We start from the raw sequence: 19,892 nt of genomic DNA on the forward strand, positions 1-19,892 counted from the left end.
CCAACCAGTGACTCAAAGCCCCCATTTTGTTTCTTGTCATGTCTTTGAAAGAAGTAAGCTCATGCATACACAGAGAAGCAGACACCCCACACCCAAACAGACAGAAATAGATACCTCATACCCAGACCGACAGAGCGAAATAGAAATAGTTATCCCATACACAGAAAGACAAAGAAGGCCCAGACACAGACATTCCACAGAGAGACAGAAACATAACAGCTAGACAGGCATAGAGACATATCACACCTAGACACACCATACTCAGACACACCACATAGACACAACACATAAGACAGACACACCACATCTAAGCACAGAGAGACAGGCAGACAGACCACATCACACACCAACACAGACCAAAGCACACCAGACAAACACAAGAGATACACACACAGGGGTAGATTTTCAAACCGCGCGATTTGGCCTACTTTTGCTGGCGCATCAGGCGCAAGCAAAAGTACGCTGGATTTTAGTAGATACGCGCGGAGCCGCGCGTATCAGCTAAAATCCAGGATTGGCGCACGCAAGGCTATGGATTCTGTATAGCCGGCGCGCACCGAGCCGCGCAGCCTACCTCCGTTCCCTCCGAGGCCGCTCCAAAATCGGAGCGGCCTCGGAGGGAACTTTCTTTTGCCCTCCCCTCACCTTCCCCTCCCTTCCCCTACCTAACCCACCCGCCCGGCCCTGTCTAAACCCCATCCTTACCTTTGTCGGGGATTTACGGGCGGGCGGCTAGCGCGCCGGGACGCGACCTGGGGGCGGGTACGGAGGGCGCGGCCACGCCCCCGGACCGCCCCGGGCCGTGACCACGCCCCTGGACCCACCCCCAAAACGCTGCCGACACGCCCCCTAAACGCCGCGACGACCGGGCCCACCCCCCGACACGCCCCCGACATGCCCCCCTCGGAGAACCCCGGGACTTACGCAAGTCCCGGGGTCTGCGCTCGCCGGTGAGCCTATGTAAAATAGGCTCACCGGCGCGCAGGGCCCTGCTCGCCTAAATCCGCCCGGATTTGGGCGGATTTAGGCGAGCAAGGCTCTTAAAATCCGCCCCACAGCACCACACACAGGCTACATACAACAATGGTAAATACTGGAAATTTTTTTAAAAAACAGGTGCCAGCCAAACATTTCTAGGAGCTTTTTTTTTTTAATTTTTACTGTTTTCACTAATTTATCCTATTTTTCTCTAATTTTTTATATTTTTCTTAGTTTGCTCATCTTTTTTATTTTCTCATTTTTTTATTTGCTTATTTTTATTTTGTTTACACTTTTTGGGGTAGATTTTCAAATACCGCGAATAGGCGTACTTTTGTTGGCGCTCCAGGCGCCAACAAAAGTACGCTGAATTTTAGTAGATACGCGCGTAGCCGCACGTATCCGCTAAAATCCGGGATCGGCGCGCGCAAGGCTATCGATTCCGTATAGCCGGCGCGCGCCGAGCCGCACAGCCTACCTCCGTTCCCTCCGAGGCCGCTCCGAAATCGGAGCGGCCTCGAAGGGAACTTTCCTTTGCCCTCCCCTCACCTTCCCCTCCCTTCCCCTACCTAACCCACCCGCCCGGCCCTGTCTAAACCCCTCACTTACCTTTGTCGGGGGATTTACGCCTCCCGGAGGGAGACGTAAATCCCCGCGCGCCAGCGGGCCGCTAGCGCGCCGGGATGCAACCTGGGGGCGGGTCCGGAGGGCGCGGCCACGCCCCCGGACCGCCCCGGGCCGTAGCCACGCCCACGAGCCCGCCCCCGGAACGCTCCCGACATGCCCCGAAAACGCCGCTGCACTCAGTCCCGCCCCCCGACACGCCCCCTCCGAAAACCCCGGGACTTACGCGAGTCCCGGGGCTCTGCGCACGCCGGTAGGCCTATGTAAAATAGGCTCACCGGCGCGCAGGGCCCTGCTCGCCTAAATCCGCCCGGATTTGGGCGGATTTAGGCGAGCAGGGCTCTTAAAATCCGCCCCTTTGTCTTTATTCTCCTTCCCCACCTCTTCCCTTTCTCCCCTCCGATTCCTCAGTCTCTTGCTTCTTTGCCCATGCCCTTCTCCTACATCACCAGTTCTTTCCCTCCGCAGGCACCAGCTGTGATCTCTCTCTATAGGTAAGGAGAGTAAGGGGCTCCCTGCCCAGGCGTGCCACAGCAGAAGCATCTCCTCTCCCTAGCCCACCAAAAGAGATGCATGGCTAGGCTGTAGCATGCTTACAATGTCATCACCACATTCTGGCAGCTCCCTCCCTCCCTCCTTGGAGTGCTTCCATGTCACCAAGACTTGACAGTGTAGCCATTTTTTTGCTTCCCTGATCGGGCAGCCAGTGTGCCCACCTGCAGGATTGTTCAAGCCCACCAGTTTGCTTACCCTTGCAGCAGAGGATCAGAGTTTCAGGAGCAGTGTAGCAAAAGATTCCAAATCCTGAAAATGCCACTCCTCATATAACAGTTTTGTGACCTGAAATGCAAAAAATCATTATAGAAATAATTCACCATAAGCTGATCCCATAGTGTAATACTAGGAGGAGAAGCTTCAGTCCAAACTGTAAGGGTAGCTTTCTTGGCTGACAGTGCCATCAGATAAAGGAAACGCTTCTCCGCTACACTTAAACTGTTAGGGGCAGATTTTGTAATCTGCGCGCACAGGGTACATTTGTGCACGCTACCCAGCGCGAACAAATGTACACCCGATTATATAACATGCGCGGGCTGCTGCGCGCATGTTATAAAATCCAGGGTTGGCGCGCGCAAGATGGTGCACACTTGTGCACCTTGCACGCGCCGAGCCCTAGGGGAGCCCCGATGGCTTTCCCCGTTTCCTCGAAGGCCGCTCTGAAATCGGAGCGGCCTTGGAGGGAACTTTCCTTCTGCTCCCCCCCACCTTCCCCTATCTAACCCACCCCCCAGCCCTACTTAAATCCCCCCCCCCACCTTTCACGAGTTACGCCTGCCTCTGGCAGGCGTAACTTGCGCGCACCGGCCAGCTGCCGGCGCGCCATCCCCCGGCACAGCCACTGTGCTGGAGGCCTCGGTCCCACCCCCGGACCGGCGCCAAGCCCACGGCTCTGCCCCTTCCCGCCCCTTTTTCAAAGTCCCGGGACACACGCACGTCCTGGGGCTTGCACACGTCGCCGAGCCTATGCAAAATAGACTCAGCACACACAGGAACAGGTTTTCGGGGTTAGTGCGTAACCCTTTGAAAATCTGCCCCTTAGTCTTTGCAACAACCCCTAACATAAAACCTGATGCTGTATAAACAACATTTTTTTCTGTACTATCTGAATTCTAGACTGAACTTCAGACCAAAAAGACCTCAATAATACATCACAAAAATACATGCATATAGGTACCAGTTTCCATCTGGCACTTAGAACACATATCCTACTCAAAAATTTGAAACTGCAATCCTTTAACCCTATCAATAAATATTCTATGGACCAATTTAAATTGCATTTCCCTTGTGTAGACGTCCAAAGTTAGCTTATAAATGGAGACAAAATATTCTTGTAATTCATGATCAGAAATAGTCAAACCCAAATCCTCCAACTATTTGGCTGCCAAAACATTTAAATGGGGTGTTTTAATATTACCCCGCAGCAATTTATACCACCAAGCTATTTTATTGAACACCTGAGATAATCCAATGCCCCTCAAAAACTCTGTGCAGGACCCTGTTTAAGAATAGACCCTGTTTAAGAATAAAGTGCTGAATTTGTAAATAACCATAAAAATGTGCATTAGGAATTTTCCACATATCCTTCAGATCTTGAACAAGAAGAATATCAGATAATCTAGGAGCAAAAAAATCCCACAAATCTTTTAGGCCCGATCGATTCCAGATGTGAAAAAGATCAAAATCCAAAACTGGAGGGAACTGGGTATTAATAACTCTTTGCAAAAAAAGGTGAAATATTTGGAGACAGAAAAAAAACTCCAAACTCATCTCCATACCTTAATCAATGATAGAAAAAATGGCCCACATGATACCGCAGGGACCTACAATCATTTTTATAATGTAACAGATTAGTCAAAGAGACTTCACGGTCTTTTGGCCTCAAGGAAAGGAATGACATTTATTAAAATTTAACAGTAGATCTACTATCAATTGAAGCCAATGTGCCATGTTATACCACCATAGATTAGGTAGGTTCAATCCACCCTGCATTTTATCAACATAATTTAGCTTCACCAGTCCTTACTGGTTTCCATCTCCAAACAAAATGTACAATTGCTGACTTATAAACCTTAATATCACAGTGTTCAATCCATTTGCAATGGGTATAAAAGCTTAGGTAAAGTAATCATTTAATCAAAGCACATCTACCAACAAAGGATATAGGCAACTCTTGCCACCTAGACAACAGTGCCTTCACACTATCTATGATCACCCAAACATTAAGACTATATATTGCCTAATAGGTCATAGACAATCTCTAAACAGACAATGTATTTTTTAGCCCAGGAACAGGAAAAGCTACCAGTCCTCCTGTCGGGCAATGACTTCTCCAAAGGAATGGTAACAGAATAGTTAACATATAACCCTGAAAAAGAACCAAAATGTCAAATGGCATATAGTATTGCTGGAATAGAAATGTTAAGATTTCCCATACAAGCAGGCCAATACTGTAATAATCGCGGAAGAGCTGGTGCTCCGTGTTGAAAGCCCGCTCTCCAACAGGCGCCCAGCCACCTCTCCTGGGCATGCGATTCTGTATTTAAATGAGGAATCGCACTAATAAGGAGGTGCTAAGGACAATAGTGCGTCCCTAGCACCTCCTTATTAGCGTAGAGGCGGCTGTCAGCAGTTCCGGCAACTGACACTCAATTTTACTAGCGAAGGTTTCAGAACCCGCTGACAGCCACGCATTAGGAAAATGGATGCTGGTAAAATTGAGCATCTATTTTTCTAACCTGCTGACCAGCGGGCAGATTTTTTGTAATGTATTTATTTTTTTAATTTTTGGTTCCTCCGACTTAATATTGCTAGGATACTAAGCCAGAGAGTGTACAGAAAAGCAGTATTTTCTGCTTTTCTGTACACTTTTCCGGGTTGCTCATTGGCCGCACATTTTACTTTCAGTATCCCAGGCGACTAACTAATACCGCCTCATCAACTTGCATTTGCATGTGATGAGCGCTATTAGGTTTCAGGGGGGGGGGGGGTTGGCTACTCATTTTCGACGCACTAAACCCCTTACAGGATAAGGGGTAATAGACGCGCATCGACAACACGTGGCCAGTCGCATGCTAAACTATGTGCTTGGCCGAACGCACCATACTGTATCGGCGTGTCAGTAACTTGATGTCTGCAAATAGACTCAGCTTGAACTCATGCCCTCTAATCATTATTCCCTGAAATTCAACTAAATCCCTCATAAGAATGGCTAAATGTTCTAAAAATAATAAAAAATAATGGGTGAAAAGGGACAGCCCTACCTGATACCCCTTTGAAGTGGAAAGGAAACAGAGGGAGAGCCATTAATTAGGATCCTAGTACTGGGTACCTCATATAAAGCCATCAACCATGCATAAAGGAGCCACAAAACTCATATACAGGTAAAAGCTAAAACAAATACAACTAATCTACCTTATCAAATGTCTTTTCTGCATCCAAATTCAAAAGAAGAGCCTCCTGCTTAGTTTCAAGCTGTTAGGATTCGTGTGTTTCGTGGACCCTTGGCCCAAGGTGAAGGTTGGTGCTACCTGAGGGGTAGGACCCCACAGGTCCTCACCATCGGGAGACGAGGTCAGCTGCAGCAGGGACATGACTATAGTTCAGTAGAGAGAGGACGTCCTGCATCACTGCCACGTGATCGCAGTACTGGGCTGGACTGAAGATACGATGTATCAGAGAAGGAACCTTCAATGCAGAGAGGCGCTGGGCAGGCCCCGAGGAGCAGGGAGCGCGGAGACAGGAACACTGAAGGAGTAATACAGAGACTGTCCCGAGGGGCGGGACAGCGTAGCTCCAGAGTCAATGGTGCAATGATTTAGGGCTGCCCCGAGGAGCAGGGAAGCACTGAGTCAAGACTCTGAAGTAAAACTCTCCAAAGCTTTGGGACCTGATAAATTAGGAAAGGAATTCTACAAATTATTAGATCACTTGGTGGTCCCAGCATTGAAATCAAAGTTTGAAGAGGCTGTGGTGGATAAAGGGTTTCCATCTGGCGAACAAAACCCACCTGATTGTGAGCAATTAAAAACGGAATCACATAACTCAGCTGATTCGCCAGCACAGAAGCAAAAATTTTCATAGCAGAATTACACAATGAAATGAGGTGAACAGACTCAGAAAGTTCAGTATCCTTTTTTGAGCAAAATAGTAATCAATGCTCTCTTCATCCACCTCTTCATCCACCCTTTATCCACCACAGCCTCTTCAAACTTTGATTTCAATGCAGGGGCCACCAAGTGATCTAATAATTTGTGTAATTCATTTCCTAATTTATCAGGTCCGAAAGCTTTGGAGAGTTTTAAGACTGCAATCTGTGTCTGGACTTCCAGGTCAGAAATTGGTCCATTTAAATATTCAGCCTGGCACAAGACAACCTAGGTAACTTTATCTTCTGTAAAAAGGAAATCAGAGAGGAGACTAAGGTTATGCAGAGTACAATGCATTTTAAACATCAACAAAAACTTGAGAGCTTTCTGATAACTTACGCATTCTGGGCCGGATTTTAAAAGCTCTACACGCGTAAATCCAGTGGATTGGATAAGTTCTTGGATGAGAAGTCCATTACCTGCTATTAATTAAGTTGACTTAGATAATAACCACTGCTATTCCTAGCAACGGTAACATGGAATAGACTTAGTTTTTGTCTACTTGCCAGGTTCTTATGGCCTGAATTGGCCACTGTTGGAAACAGGATGCTGGGCTTGATGGACCCTTGGTCTGACCCAGTATGGCATGTTCTTATGTCTTATGTCTATATAAGCAATTATCTCCTGTACCTGCCTCCCAGAAAGTTCTTGCACTTAGACTGGAACCAATGTTATCCCTAAAGTAGATAGACCAGTATCATAAAATAAGTTAGAATTCATTCTCCAAGGATGAAGAATGGCAAAGTCTAGAACATTAACAAAAGAGTCTTAGAGATGAGAAAAAGGTCCAGATGAACATTTTAGTATTTTTAAGGGCATGTAAAACCAACAGTCATGATAGAATTTATTTTTTAGAAATTGTGAAATGTGAAATGTCCAGTGCTTGACACTGATCAGTTTTTCGAGACCATATCATTGTCTTCACCTCAAGGGAAATCACCTCTGCCTTGTATCCAATGCTTGTTTTTGAAATGAAAGAGACATCCAGAATAAAAATGCTGACTGATTTCAATCCTGCAATAAAAATACATGTATGTATGTATACAAATCCCACTGCCTCAAACCAATCAATCACTTCATTAAATCCCTCTGGTACTGATGTATGTAAAGAGAATATCCAAAATAATTCACGTTTGTTCAGTTTAGACTCTCTATTACCACCCCAGATCACTTCAGGTATTCCTTCTATGACAGTAAGCCACTATTGAAACATAGAAACAGAAATGACAGCAGAAGACGACCAAACGGCCCATCCAGTCTGCCCAGCAAGTTTCGCACTTTTTTTTATTTTTCTCATACTTATCTGTTTCTCTTGGCTCTTAGTAACCTTTTGGTTCTATTTCCCTTCAACCCCCACCTTCCACCCCTGCCATCTTTTATATGTGCAGACAGCTCCGATGTTCTAATAATCTAGTCCTTACTTTGTGTTTCATTTTCTCAATATGAATTTTTGGACATGGACAAATTATAGTGTATATCACAAAAGGGTAAACACAGTTGGTGTTATATCGATGGTTAACTTGGTTTTGAGTGATCGGTTGTATCCACACTTCCCCAGTAATAGATTACTCACTTAAATCACACATCCCACATTGGCTGTATTGTACATTTTTATTCTTTTGTGGTGCTTGATCTTGCAACATGAAATGCATTACAAAATCTCTGATGTGACAGCCACCAGAGTAGGCAAACATTAGAAGCTCTAAAAACGTAGAATGCATTTTCAAAACTTGACAATGCTTGCAAATAATTGATCTCTTTTATTTATTTATTTATTTATTTAAGTTTTTTTATATACCAACATTCAAGACGATAGTCCCATCATGCTGGTTCACAAGAAACAGGGGTGCAATTAAAATAAACTTTACAATTTGAACAATAGTGCAGAAAAGCAGTTACATGTAACAGGGAATCAATAACTTGGAGTAAGAAGGAAAATGAAGATCAGATAATTATAAATATATATAATAACATTATAAGGGGTGGCTATTAATGCTATTACTAGCGAAGTATGTTGATTGAAGGGAGTTAAGTAATGTTGGAGTTAGCAAAGGCCTGCGTGAACAGCCACGTCTTGAGTCTTTTCTTGAATGTTGAAATGCTTTTCAGTGGCTCTGTTAATATGAGGTAACACGCATACCAATGTATGCATTTCCTTACATGATTTATAATTCAACAGCTGTGAACGATCTGAATATGGAACTCTCCAAAATACTCGTTTAATCACTACCTTTGGATCATCTCTTTGAATTAATCACTGTTGAAGAATCTGCACTTGTGCTTTAAATTCCTCTCTATCCAAACACAGTGTCTGGATGCTGAAAAGTTATCCAACAGATAACCTAATCTTCAAAGACTGGGGATAATGACTATGATATTTCAGTAAACATAAGAATATGAGATTTTCCATACTGGACCAAAGGTCCATCAAGCCTAGTATCCTGTTTCCAACAGTGGCCAATCCAGGTCACAAATATCTGGTAGGATCCCAAAAGGTAAATAGATTCCATATTGCTTATTAAGCAATGGATTTCTCCATCTTAATGGTTTATGGACTTTTCCTCCAGGAATTTGTCTAAACCTGTTTTAACACCATTTACACTACCAACTTTCACTGCATCCTCTGGGAACGAATTCTAGAGCTTATGTGTCAAGTAAAAACAATATTTTTTCTTATTTATTTTAAATGTACTACTTAGTAACTTCATTGCATGTTCCCTAGTCTTTGTACTTTTTGAAAAAGTAAACAACTGATTTGCGTTCACCCGTTCCATTCTGCTCATTATTTTATAGACTTCTATCATATCTCCCCTTGTTGTGTCTTCTCCAAGCTGAAGAGCCCTAACCTCTTTAGTCATTTTCTGTCAATAAGCAGGACTGAATTAGACATGATCTGTGGGTGACGTCTTCAGGTGGCACTGGACAGAACTGTCTGTCCAAGTTAGTAGAACTTTGAGCTCTCCTGAGCGTGTACGGGAATTCCCACGTGGTCGTTGCTTCTAGAATCTCCTCAATCTGTTTTTGTCCGCACTACCTGTCTCTCTGTGACTGTCTCCTGAGTTACAAACATAGGATATTGTTAATCCTCTTCTCCTCACAACTTTTATTGAGCCCCGAGTACTTTTCAGTACTACAAAAAAATAAATAAATAAAATGAAAATGTCAAGAATGTTGCGATCCCCCCTGTTGCTGCGCTACAGGTGGTCTCTCACCTTCCTCCGGAGGCCGCTCCGAAGCCAGGGCCTCGCCTGTGTTCCACCCGGGACTTGCTCCAGGGCCTGAGAGGCCTAGCTGTGCCTGTGGCTTGCATGCCAGCGTTTGGACTTCCTGTTTGGCGACGCCCTTCTCCTAGGGGCCGGCCAGCAGCTCTCCACCTTGTTTATAGGACCAGCGAGGGGCGGTCCTGGCAAGCTCCTCCCAGGGAGTTGCCTTCTACCTCCAGTATATAAGGACTTCCTTTTCATTTGCAACGGGCCTTCGATCGGGCTCTACAGTCGTCTGTAACCTTGCCGATCCAGGTCCACCGTGGTCTGCCTTGTGTTGATGGCTCCTTGTCCTGTCCCTGTCCGGATGTTTGCTTCCTGATGTTCCTGATGTCTGTCTTGATGTGTTCCTGATGTCCTGATCCAGTTCTGCTCGCTTCTGCCCTACGTCCTGTCTGGTTCCTGAGCCTTCTGTCCTGTTGGGCCCTGGAGTAGCCAACAGGAGGGATTCGTCCCACGGGCTCTTGAGCTTCCCTGCCTGCCAGCCGAAAGGGCTTCGGATGTCAGTATCCCAGCATCAGAGTTCCTGTTCGCCTGGATCTTCCGCTTTGTCTACCCTGCACCCTCCTTTCCTCAGCGTGGTCCGTGACCAGCCTTCCTGGGCTGTGTAGGGCGCGACTGGGACGGGGTGGTCCGCGACTCAGTCCCGTGGGTGGGCTGAGTAGGGCGCCCTGATGGACAGTGCCATGTTTCCTTCCAGCCCTCCTCTTCAACGTCTTGCTTCAGCCTGTCTTAGATGTCTGCTTCAGCCCCCATCTGACGTCTTCAGTGTAAAGGACTCTGTCTGCCCTCGCCTCTGTCCGGCCTGCTGCCCATTGCCGTTCCCTGCGGCAGGTCCGAAAGGGCCGGGAACAGTCGGAGGACCGTTCATCAGTCAACTTCCCCGTGTTGGCTACCATGGGTGTGCAGGTCCGGCTGAGGGTCGGACTCCCTGCTTCTGTACCCGCCTGGCTCACCATGCCTGCCCAGCTCACCTCCCACGGTGTGGCTGGGGCTCCTCCCTAGCTTTTGCCGTGGCCCAAGGGCTCACCACCAGCTCGAGACGACCGCGCCCGCGCGCGCTCGTAACAAAGAAAACAGACCAGCTGATTCAAGGCCTGCCTCTGTGGATCCTTTATGTCAAAGATAGATGTCCATGATCTTTGCTATCACTGCTTAGGTCCTGATCTTGATCAACCAAATTGTGCAATGTGTGGCTGCATGTCTCCTCATTCCCAGAAGACAAAAGCAAAAAAGATAGCTGCCTTGTGACTTTCAAAGGGCAAGTCTCACCTTTGATGGGCACATTTAAAAAAGCTTTCACCGGTGAGAACCATGCACTCTTCCTCCACACACTAGACGCATGAATCATCTACCCTATCCTTAGATGACACACCACCCATACTAGGCCCACTGGCCCACCCATTGCTGAAGGTCATTACAGAATCTTTCATCTCCATGCAGAACCTGATCACTGTTGATGATCAACATGTCGCTCCTGCCTCTGGTTCTGCAAGGCCAGGAGAAAAGGAATAACATCTTCCACTGCTGGGGGTTCTCCCATTGGAGCGATATGCCCATGAAATATTAAAAGTGGCACTGTCATCACAACTATATAATGCTTATGGTGCTTCCATAGCGGAAGCTCAGCTAAGGCTGCCACCCCCCATCACTATCTAACTGCCGATGGCACAGCTTTTATTCCAGAAACTTCAGCTGCAATCCCTGGATCCCCAGTGTTCTATTAGGAAGCTCCTGTTTAATCCACCTCCAATCACAGAAGACCCTATTCTGGTCTCAGGAAGACTGTCCATCTCATACTCTAGCTCAAAGGTCTCAATAGGCTATGGACCAGATCCACAGGTATCAAAGACTTCTTTGCTTCTTTCATCCCTGAGCTGGAAGAAAGAAAAATTGCTTACCTTGTAAAAGGTGTTATCCCAGGATAGCAGGATGTAGTCCTCACATATGGGTGACATCGGTTGTTACGAATGCGAGGAGCGCGGTTGCCTCTAGAGCAGGTGGAGTGAGCCCTTGGGCCACCGGAAGACTCAGGGAGGAGCCCCAAGCCACACCGTGGGAGGTGAGCTGATGCAAGCATGGAGAGCCAGGCAGGTGCTGAGGCAAGAATAAGGAGCAGAGTCTGACCCTCAGCCGGACCTGCACGCCCATGGCAACCAACAACGCAATGTTGATTGATGAATGGTCCTCCGACTGTTCCAAGCCTTTTCGGACCTGCCACTGGGTAACGGCATTGGGCAACAGGCCGGACAGAGGACGAGGGCAGACAGAGTCCTTAGAACACTGAAGACATCATAGACGAGGGCTGAAGCAAGACATCATAGACGAGGGCTGAAACAAAACATCATAGGCGAGGGCTGAAGCAAGACATCATAGACGAGGGCTAGGAAGGAAGACATTGGCACTGTCTCTCAGGGCGCCCTTCACAGCCAGCACGGCTGGACTGGTCACGGACCACCCTGTCCTACAGTCGCAGGAGCGGGACAAGCACAGGGAAGAGGAAGCGGTGGGTTACTGTACTCCTGGCAGTCTAAGGCAGGTTGCTGCACTCCTGGCAGCCTAAAGCAAGCAGGGACATCAGGAACTGGATCAGGAACAAACATCAAGGCAACATCTGGAACCAACATCAAGATAACAGGCAGAGACACAGGACAGGGAGCCATCAAGACAAGCGAGACCACGGAGGACCTGGATCGAGGAAGAGGCACAGACGACTGTGAGACTCAATCCAAAGGCAAACAGGAACTGAAGTGAAAGTCCTTTTATACTGCTGTATGCGGGCAACTCCCTCGGAGGAGTTCACCTGGACCGCCCCTCGCTGGCCCTATAACTGAGGTGGAGTGCCGCGGGCCGGCCCCTAGGGAGAAGGGCATGGCTGAACCAGGAAGTCCAAGCAGAACCAAGCAAGCCACAGGCAAGCCTCAGGAACAGCTAGGCCTCCCAGGCCCTGGAGCAAATCCTGGATGGTACACAGGTGAGGCCCTGGCTTCGGAGCGGCCTCCAGAGGAAAGGTGAGATACCTCCTGTAGCGCAGCATCAGGGGGGATTGTAACATTGGTAATGGAGCCCTATACGGAAATACGTCTGTAAAAGTTTCATAAACTTTTGACTGGCAGCCAGAGTGCCCACTGAGCATGCCCAGCATGCCATGATATTCTCTGCCACAGGGGTCTTCCTTCAGTCTGTTTTGTAGCAATTAGCGTTAGCCAAAAATAAAATAATAAAACGTATCGGACCCAACTCCGCGGGGTGGCGGGTGGGTTTCGTGAGAACTACATCCTGCTGTCCTGGGATAACACCTATTACAAGGTAAGCAATTTTGCTTTATCCCAGGACAAGCAGGATGATAGTCCTCACATATGGGTGAGTAGCAAGCTAGAGGCTGAGTCATTTCGTAAGGAAGCAACATTGCAGTCTTGTTGATGGGAATGAGTCAGCCGAAGATCACAGTAGGATGGATGTAGAAGGAGCTGGGATTAAACTGGAAACAAGTTCTTTAAGACAGATTGTCCATAGGCTGAATCATGTCATCTTTCTTTGTCCAAACAGTAATGAGCTGCAAAGGTGTGAAGAGAACTCCATGTTGCTGCTTTACAAATGTCAAGAATTGGCACTGAGTGATAGTGTGCCACTGATGTTGACATAGCTCTTACTGAATGTGCTTTTACTCGCCCTTGGAGAGGAAGGCCTGCTTTTTCATAGCAGAACTGTATACAATCTGCTAGCCAGTTGGACAGAGTATGTTTACCCACTGGTTTACCTGGTTTGTTTGGGTCATAAGAGACAAAGAGTTGATTGAATTTTCTGTGGACTGCAGTGCGGTTTAAGTAGAAGGATAATGCACGCTTACAGTCTAAAGTATGTAAAGTTCATTCTCCTTGGTGAGAATGAGGCCTTGGAAAGAATGTGGGTAAAACAATGGATTGATTCAAGTGGAATTCCGTAACTACCTTGGGAAGGAATTTTGGATGTGGACGGAGTACCACTGTGTCATGTAGAAACTTTGTATAAGGTTCGTATGTGACAAGTGCTTGTAACTCACTAATCCTTCTAGCTGATGTAATGGCTATGAGGAAGATAGACTTCCATGTGAGAAATTTAAGATCACAGGTATCTAAGGGTTCGAATGGAGAACGCATGAGTGTAGTTAATACCACATTCAGGTCCCATTGTGTGACCGGGGGTCGAATTGGTGGTTTAAGGTGAGTTAAACCTCTCATAAATCTACTGACGAGAGGTTGAGTAGAAATAGGTGCATCTCCCATTTTGTTGTGGTAAGCAGAGATTGCACTTAAGTGTACTCTTACAGATGAAATCTGGAGACCAGATTCTGAAAGATAGTATAAATAATCTAGTAGAGAAGAAGTGGAGCAAGTGAAAGGATCAGTATTGTTTTGCTTGCACCACAATGTAAATCTTTTCCATTTGGAAGAGTAGTTTTTTCGTGTGGAGGGCTTACGTGAAGCTATAAGCACTTGAGAGATATGGGTTGAAAGATTGAGTGGTTGTAAAATTAAGCTTTCAACATCCATGCTGTCAGGGCAAGGGACTGGAGGTTGGGATGGCGCAATCGACCCTGATCCTGAGTTGTGAGATTGGGAGCTACTCCCAGGCGAATGGGATCCCTGACTGAGAGGTCTAGGAAACCATACTTGTCAAGGCCAATACGGGGCTATGAGTATCATGGACCCCATGTCCTGTTGTAGCTTTTCTAGTGTCTTGGTTATGAGCGGTATCGGAGGATATGCATATAGCAGGCCTGAGTTCCAATGGCGAGCAAAGGCGTCCTTGGGCAAGCTGTTCTCCTGCTTGAACAGGGAGCAATAATTGTTCACTTTGTAGTTCAGATGTGATGCAAAGAGATCTATTGTTGGGTGACTCCAACGTTGAAAGAGCCTGGTTGCTATCGCTGGATCCAAGGACCACTCGTGTGGTTGGAACTGATGACTGAGGCGATCGGCTACGATGTTGTGAATGCCTGCTAGATAAGTGGCCCGTAAGAGTATTGAATGTGCTAGGGCCCAGTCCCAAATCTGTGCTGCTTCTTGGCAAAGGAGATACGAGCCCGTTCCCCCTTGCTTGTTGATGTACCACATGGCTACTGTGTTGTCTGTTTGTATGAGAACAGTCTTGTGTGAAAGGCAGTCTTTGAACGCATGCAGCGCATAACGTATAGCTCGAAGCTCTAGGAAGTTTATCTGAAAAGTGGCTTCGCGCTTTGTCCACGTCCCTTGGGTCTGCAGATGACCTATGTGTACACCCCAACCCAAGGTGGATGCATCTGTAGTTAGTGTGACTTGCGAAGTCGGTTGCTGGAAAGGTAGACCTTTGAGCAAATTGTTCATTGATGTCCACCAGAGGAGGGAAGAACGCAGTTCCTGAGTTATCTGAATGTGAGAAGACAGTGGTTGAATGGCTTGAATCCATTGTGTTTTGAGAGACCATTGCATTAGTTGCATGATCAGTCTGGCCATAGGAGTGACATGAACTGTAGAAGCCATGTGACCGAGGAGGGTGAGGCACTGATGAGCTGTGACCTGGGATTGAGTTCGGAGAGAATGTGCCAGGAGAACGAGTGTCTGTGCACGGTCTCTTGGAAGAAAAGCTTTTGCTATGATGGTATTTAAATCTGCACCGATGAATTGTAGTAGGTGAGATGGTGTGAAATGGGATTTCTGGTAATTGATGAGAAAACCCAAAGAGTGAAGTAAGTTGATTGTGAGCTTGAGTGAATTGAGAGCTCCTTCTTTCGTTCGACTCCTGATGAGCCAATCGTCTAGATAAGGAAACACGTGCACTCCTTGCTTGCGTAGGTGTGCCACTGCCACCGCTAGGCACTTTGTGAATACTCGTGGTGCTGAGGCGAGGCCGAATGGAAGCACCCTGTATTGAAAATGTTGGCCATCGACCAGAAATCGCAGATATTTGCGATGAGGAAAGATGGGAATGTGAGCGTATGCGTCTTGAAGATCCAGAGAACAGAGCCAATCCCCTTTTTGAAGAAGAGGTAACATGGTGCCCAATGATACAATCCTGAATTTCTCTTTTTTTAGAAATTTGTTGAGATTTCTGAGGTCTAGGATGGGACGTAGGACTCCTGTTTTCTTTGGAATGAGGAAATATCGGGAGTAGAATCCTCTGCCCTGCTGAGGCCGGGGAACTGGTTCTATGGCCCTGGCTCTCAGAAGGGTGGATAATTCTGTTTTCAGGAGTGTGGACTGATTGTTTACTGTCCAAGACGAAATAGGTGGAGTTTCGTTTGGTACAGTGAGAAAATCCAAGCGGTACCCTTGTGCTGTGATGGAAAGTACCCATTGGTCTGTGGTAATGGAGGTCCAGGTGTGATGAAAGAAAGCAATGCGACCTCCTACCGGCAAGTGTGGAACCGGATTGAAGGATAGGCTTCTGCTCTCTGAGAGTATCTCAAAACCCCGATGTTGAAGCAGTCTGAGGAGGGGGTTGAGGTCTGGATGGTCTTTGTTGTCGAGGTTGTGAACGTTGAGCTGGGCGAGATGTACGTGCACGGGTCGCAGGAGGATAGTAACGCCTCTGGTGGTAATATGGGCATCTTGTATCCCTTCTGGGTAGCCTCCTGGAAGAAGGTTGGGATTCCTGAGGAATTAAGGAAAGCTGTTTTAGCGTTTCTGTGTGCTCTTTTAAAACGGCAACTGCTTCCTTCACTTTGTCTCCGAAAAGGTTATCTCCGAGACAAGGAAGGTCGGCTAGTCTCTCCTGTACCTCCGGTCTCAAGTCTGAAGCCTTAAGCCATGCCCAACGGCGGGCTGTGATTCCTGAAGCTGAAAGATGAGATGCGGTTTCAAAGCTATCATATGTCGCCCTGACCTCGTGCTTGCCTGCTTCTAGGCCTTTATGCACCAGCTGAGAGAAAGCATCCTGAAATTGCTCAGGGAGTGTCTGGGTAAGTTCTTGGACCTGCTTCCAGAGGTTACACTGGTACTGATTCATGAAAAGCTGGTAAGCAGCAATTCTAGAGACCAGCATAGATCCTTGAAATACTTTTCAGCCTAGATTATCAAGGAATCTATTATCCTTCCCTGGTGGTGTTGAAGAATGTGTTTTAACTCTTTTTGCTTTCTTCTGCGCTGACTCAACTACCACCAACTGGTGAGGTAGCTGAGCCTTTTGGAACCCTGGAATGGGTTGAACCAGGTATTTATTTATTTATAATTTTTATATACCGACCTTCTTGATACGAATATCAAATCAGATCGGTTTCCATTATAACAAAACAGTCGCGGTTAAGGCGTTACATTAAACAAGGTATCAGAACAATAGAACGTAAATATTAAATATTCATAATGACTGAATCGAACAACGTTAATATACATAACAAAATAAATAGACGTAACAAAAAGAATAAAATAAAACTGATTGATACATGTAACAGCGAATAAAGTTAATGGGCGTACCATGAACTAATGCATCTACTAGGGTGTCTTTCATAACATATGGACTGTCCAAATCAGGCGTTATCGGGCCCTAAGGGAAGTGAGAGTGATCATGGGTCTTGTAGTGAACTGTTATGCCCTTTGACCGGTGTCCGAGTGTTCTTGAGATTCCGGGAAGGCTTGTCTGAAGAGCCATGTTTTTAGGTGTTTCTTAAAAGTTTGATGACATGTTTCTTGGCGAAGCTCCGGAGGCAGTGAGTTCCAGAGGTGGGCCCGGCCGTAGAGATTGCTCGTTTTCTTAATGATGTTTTGACCGGAGGAGCATATAGAGATTGTTAGCTTCGTGGACCCTTGGGCCGATCGGAACCAGGAGATGGAATACCTTAGAGAGGTAGGGGCACCGGTTCCAAACGGGAGGCGGCGAAAGCAGGCTCGCGGGCTACCGGGAGAAAGACACGAAGGGCCCTATGCGACCAAGGACCAGGAGATGAAGCTGACCCGGTGGGAGAGGTGCTTCGCCCTGGAAGCCGGTACTCCCCCGAGAGGAGCTCGTAGGAGTCCGGCCGCTGGGACTTAGGCGGTTCACCCTGGAAGCCGGTGTCCCCCCGGGAGGAGCCCGTAGGAACCCGGCCGCTGGGACTTAGGAGATCCCTATCGATGGAGAAGTAGCTCACCAAGCCCGGGTCAGGTGTCGGAGAATCGCTGTCAGCCGGTCCGCGTCTAGAGCCAGAGAAGTCGTTGTCAGCCAGTCCAAGTCGAGATCCAGAGAAGTATCGTAAGCCAAGCCGAGTCGAGAGCCAGAAGACACCGAAGCCGAACCAGGGTCAGAAGCCAAGAAGAACCACAAGCCAATCCGAAGTCGAAAACCAGAAGATCAAAGTGACGAGCAGGAACACAGCAACTGGGAGCAGGACGAACCTGGGAACCTCGTTGCAAGGCAATGGCTTGGCTGTACTGCAGGGTTTTTATACCCTGCAGCGTCTGACGTCACCCGGGAGCTTCCCCTGCCAATTTCCTGTGCTGGCCCTTTAAAGCCAGCTGAGAGACGCGCGCGTGCGTCTAGGGGGCGGGGCCAGCCGCCGAGGAACGCCGACGGATCGGAAGAGGCCGGGACGCGATGCCAGAGGGCCCTGCAGGCCCGAGTGAGGTCGGGACAGGCCGGGGGCGCAGCGCCCGCGGTCCCTGCAGGCCTGGGAGGCCGGAGCCAGCGACGCTACCGCCGCGGGGTGAGTGTCGGTCCCGGGGGCGCCCCGGGATCGCAACAGAGATCCTTTGTAAGCGTATCTGATAGGTCTTTGTGATGTGTGGGGGCGGAGTTGTGTGCTTAGATTGAGGTAAACAATGCCGATAATGTCCTTGTGGATCATCATTAACGTTTTGAAGGTGATCCTGGATTTTATAGGGAGCCAGTGAAGCCCATGTAGAATTGGTGTGATGTGGGCTCTTTTATTTGAATATGTATAGGTATGTGGCATCTGATCTTTTGTTAACCGATGGAATGGAGCCAGGATGTTCCCATAATCTGTACATGAGTTCCTGGAGTACCTCATGCAGTGGCACAGCCAAGATTTCCTTTGGTGGATCTACAAATTGTAGAACTTCAAGGGTCTTCTTTCTGGAATCTATCTCCAATTGCAGCTGGAATGGGATAGTGTCCGCCATATCTTTCACAAAGTTGGAGAATGACAAATCCTCTGGAGGAAATTTTCTACGGTCTTCTGGAGGTGAAGGTTCCGAGAACATCTCCTCATCTGTAGAGACATCTGTATCTGTGTCTGACCAGGTGTCTCTTGGGTGACCTGTAGGCTGTGGCCTGGAAGGCATCGATGGCAAAGACTTTGGTATCGATGGAAACATCAGAGACTGTGGAGGCAGAGGTCTTGGAATCCCCGAAGGCCCCAGCATGGGTTCTGGCGTGGTGTTTTTATCAATGTCTTCAGGTTTTGTAGGGAGAGCATCGATTAAAGTATTTAATTTTTCCATCAGAGGTCCGAATATGGAAAAATCTGGGATCGGCATCGGTGGATTCATCAAAGGAACCGATGCTGGAATCGGAACCGGCACCGATGGCATCGGTGGCGGGATCGACGGCGACATCAGTATCGAGATGGGTAGTGGATCCGACGGTACCGGAGCTGGCATCGATGGAAGCGCCGGTGTCGCTGGCGCTGGTCTCGGCATTGCATCGAGGAGTGCATCTCGGACCGCTTGACGGATGTATCCGTCACGTTCCGCCCGCATAGCTGATGGAATCAGAGCAGCTATGGGGGGAGGCGGTGATGGCGATGCCGGTACCTCCACCGGTTCCTGGGGAGGTACGGTTCCCTGCACTGATGCCGATGGGGATCGCCCTGAAATCGAAGGCCTCGGGGACACCACATCCAGCCGAGGTTTCTTAGAGGACGAAGCCGATTCCATTGATGGTGTTATGGGTACCGGATCGATGGTTGATCCGTGCAGCCTTCGGTGCCGATGTCGATGCTTTTCCTTCGATTTTTCACTGCCCGACATCGATGCCTTCGAAGATGGCGAGGGGGAGGGAACGGAAGCATCTCCAGCCTCTCCTGGGACTCGTTTTTTGAGAATGACCTTGCGAATCGACCCGGCCGGAGACGATTGCACGGACGTCGATGCTGAAGGGAGCAACTGAATTTGAAAAAGTTGCTCCATCTTCTCCATCTGAAGTCAACGTCCCTTCGATGTCATCTCGGCGCACTGGGGGCAGGACTGGACATCGTGGTTCCCGCCGAGGCAGAGCACACACTCCTGGTGTGGGTCCGTTATGGACATAATTCTAGTACAATTTGGGCATTTTTTTAAACCCGAAGCCATTTTAGTCGGACAGCCGTCGACGACTCTGGTGCGAAAAAACCGGTACAGAACCGACGAAAATTGAATAAAAAACTTACCGCGAT

This window comes from Rhinatrema bivittatum, chromosome 8 (genome assembly GCF_901001135.1).
Source record: "Rhinatrema bivittatum chromosome 8, aRhiBiv1.1, whole genome shotgun sequence".
NCBI lineage: Eukaryota > Metazoa > Chordata > Amphibia > Gymnophiona > Rhinatrematidae > Rhinatrema > Rhinatrema bivittatum.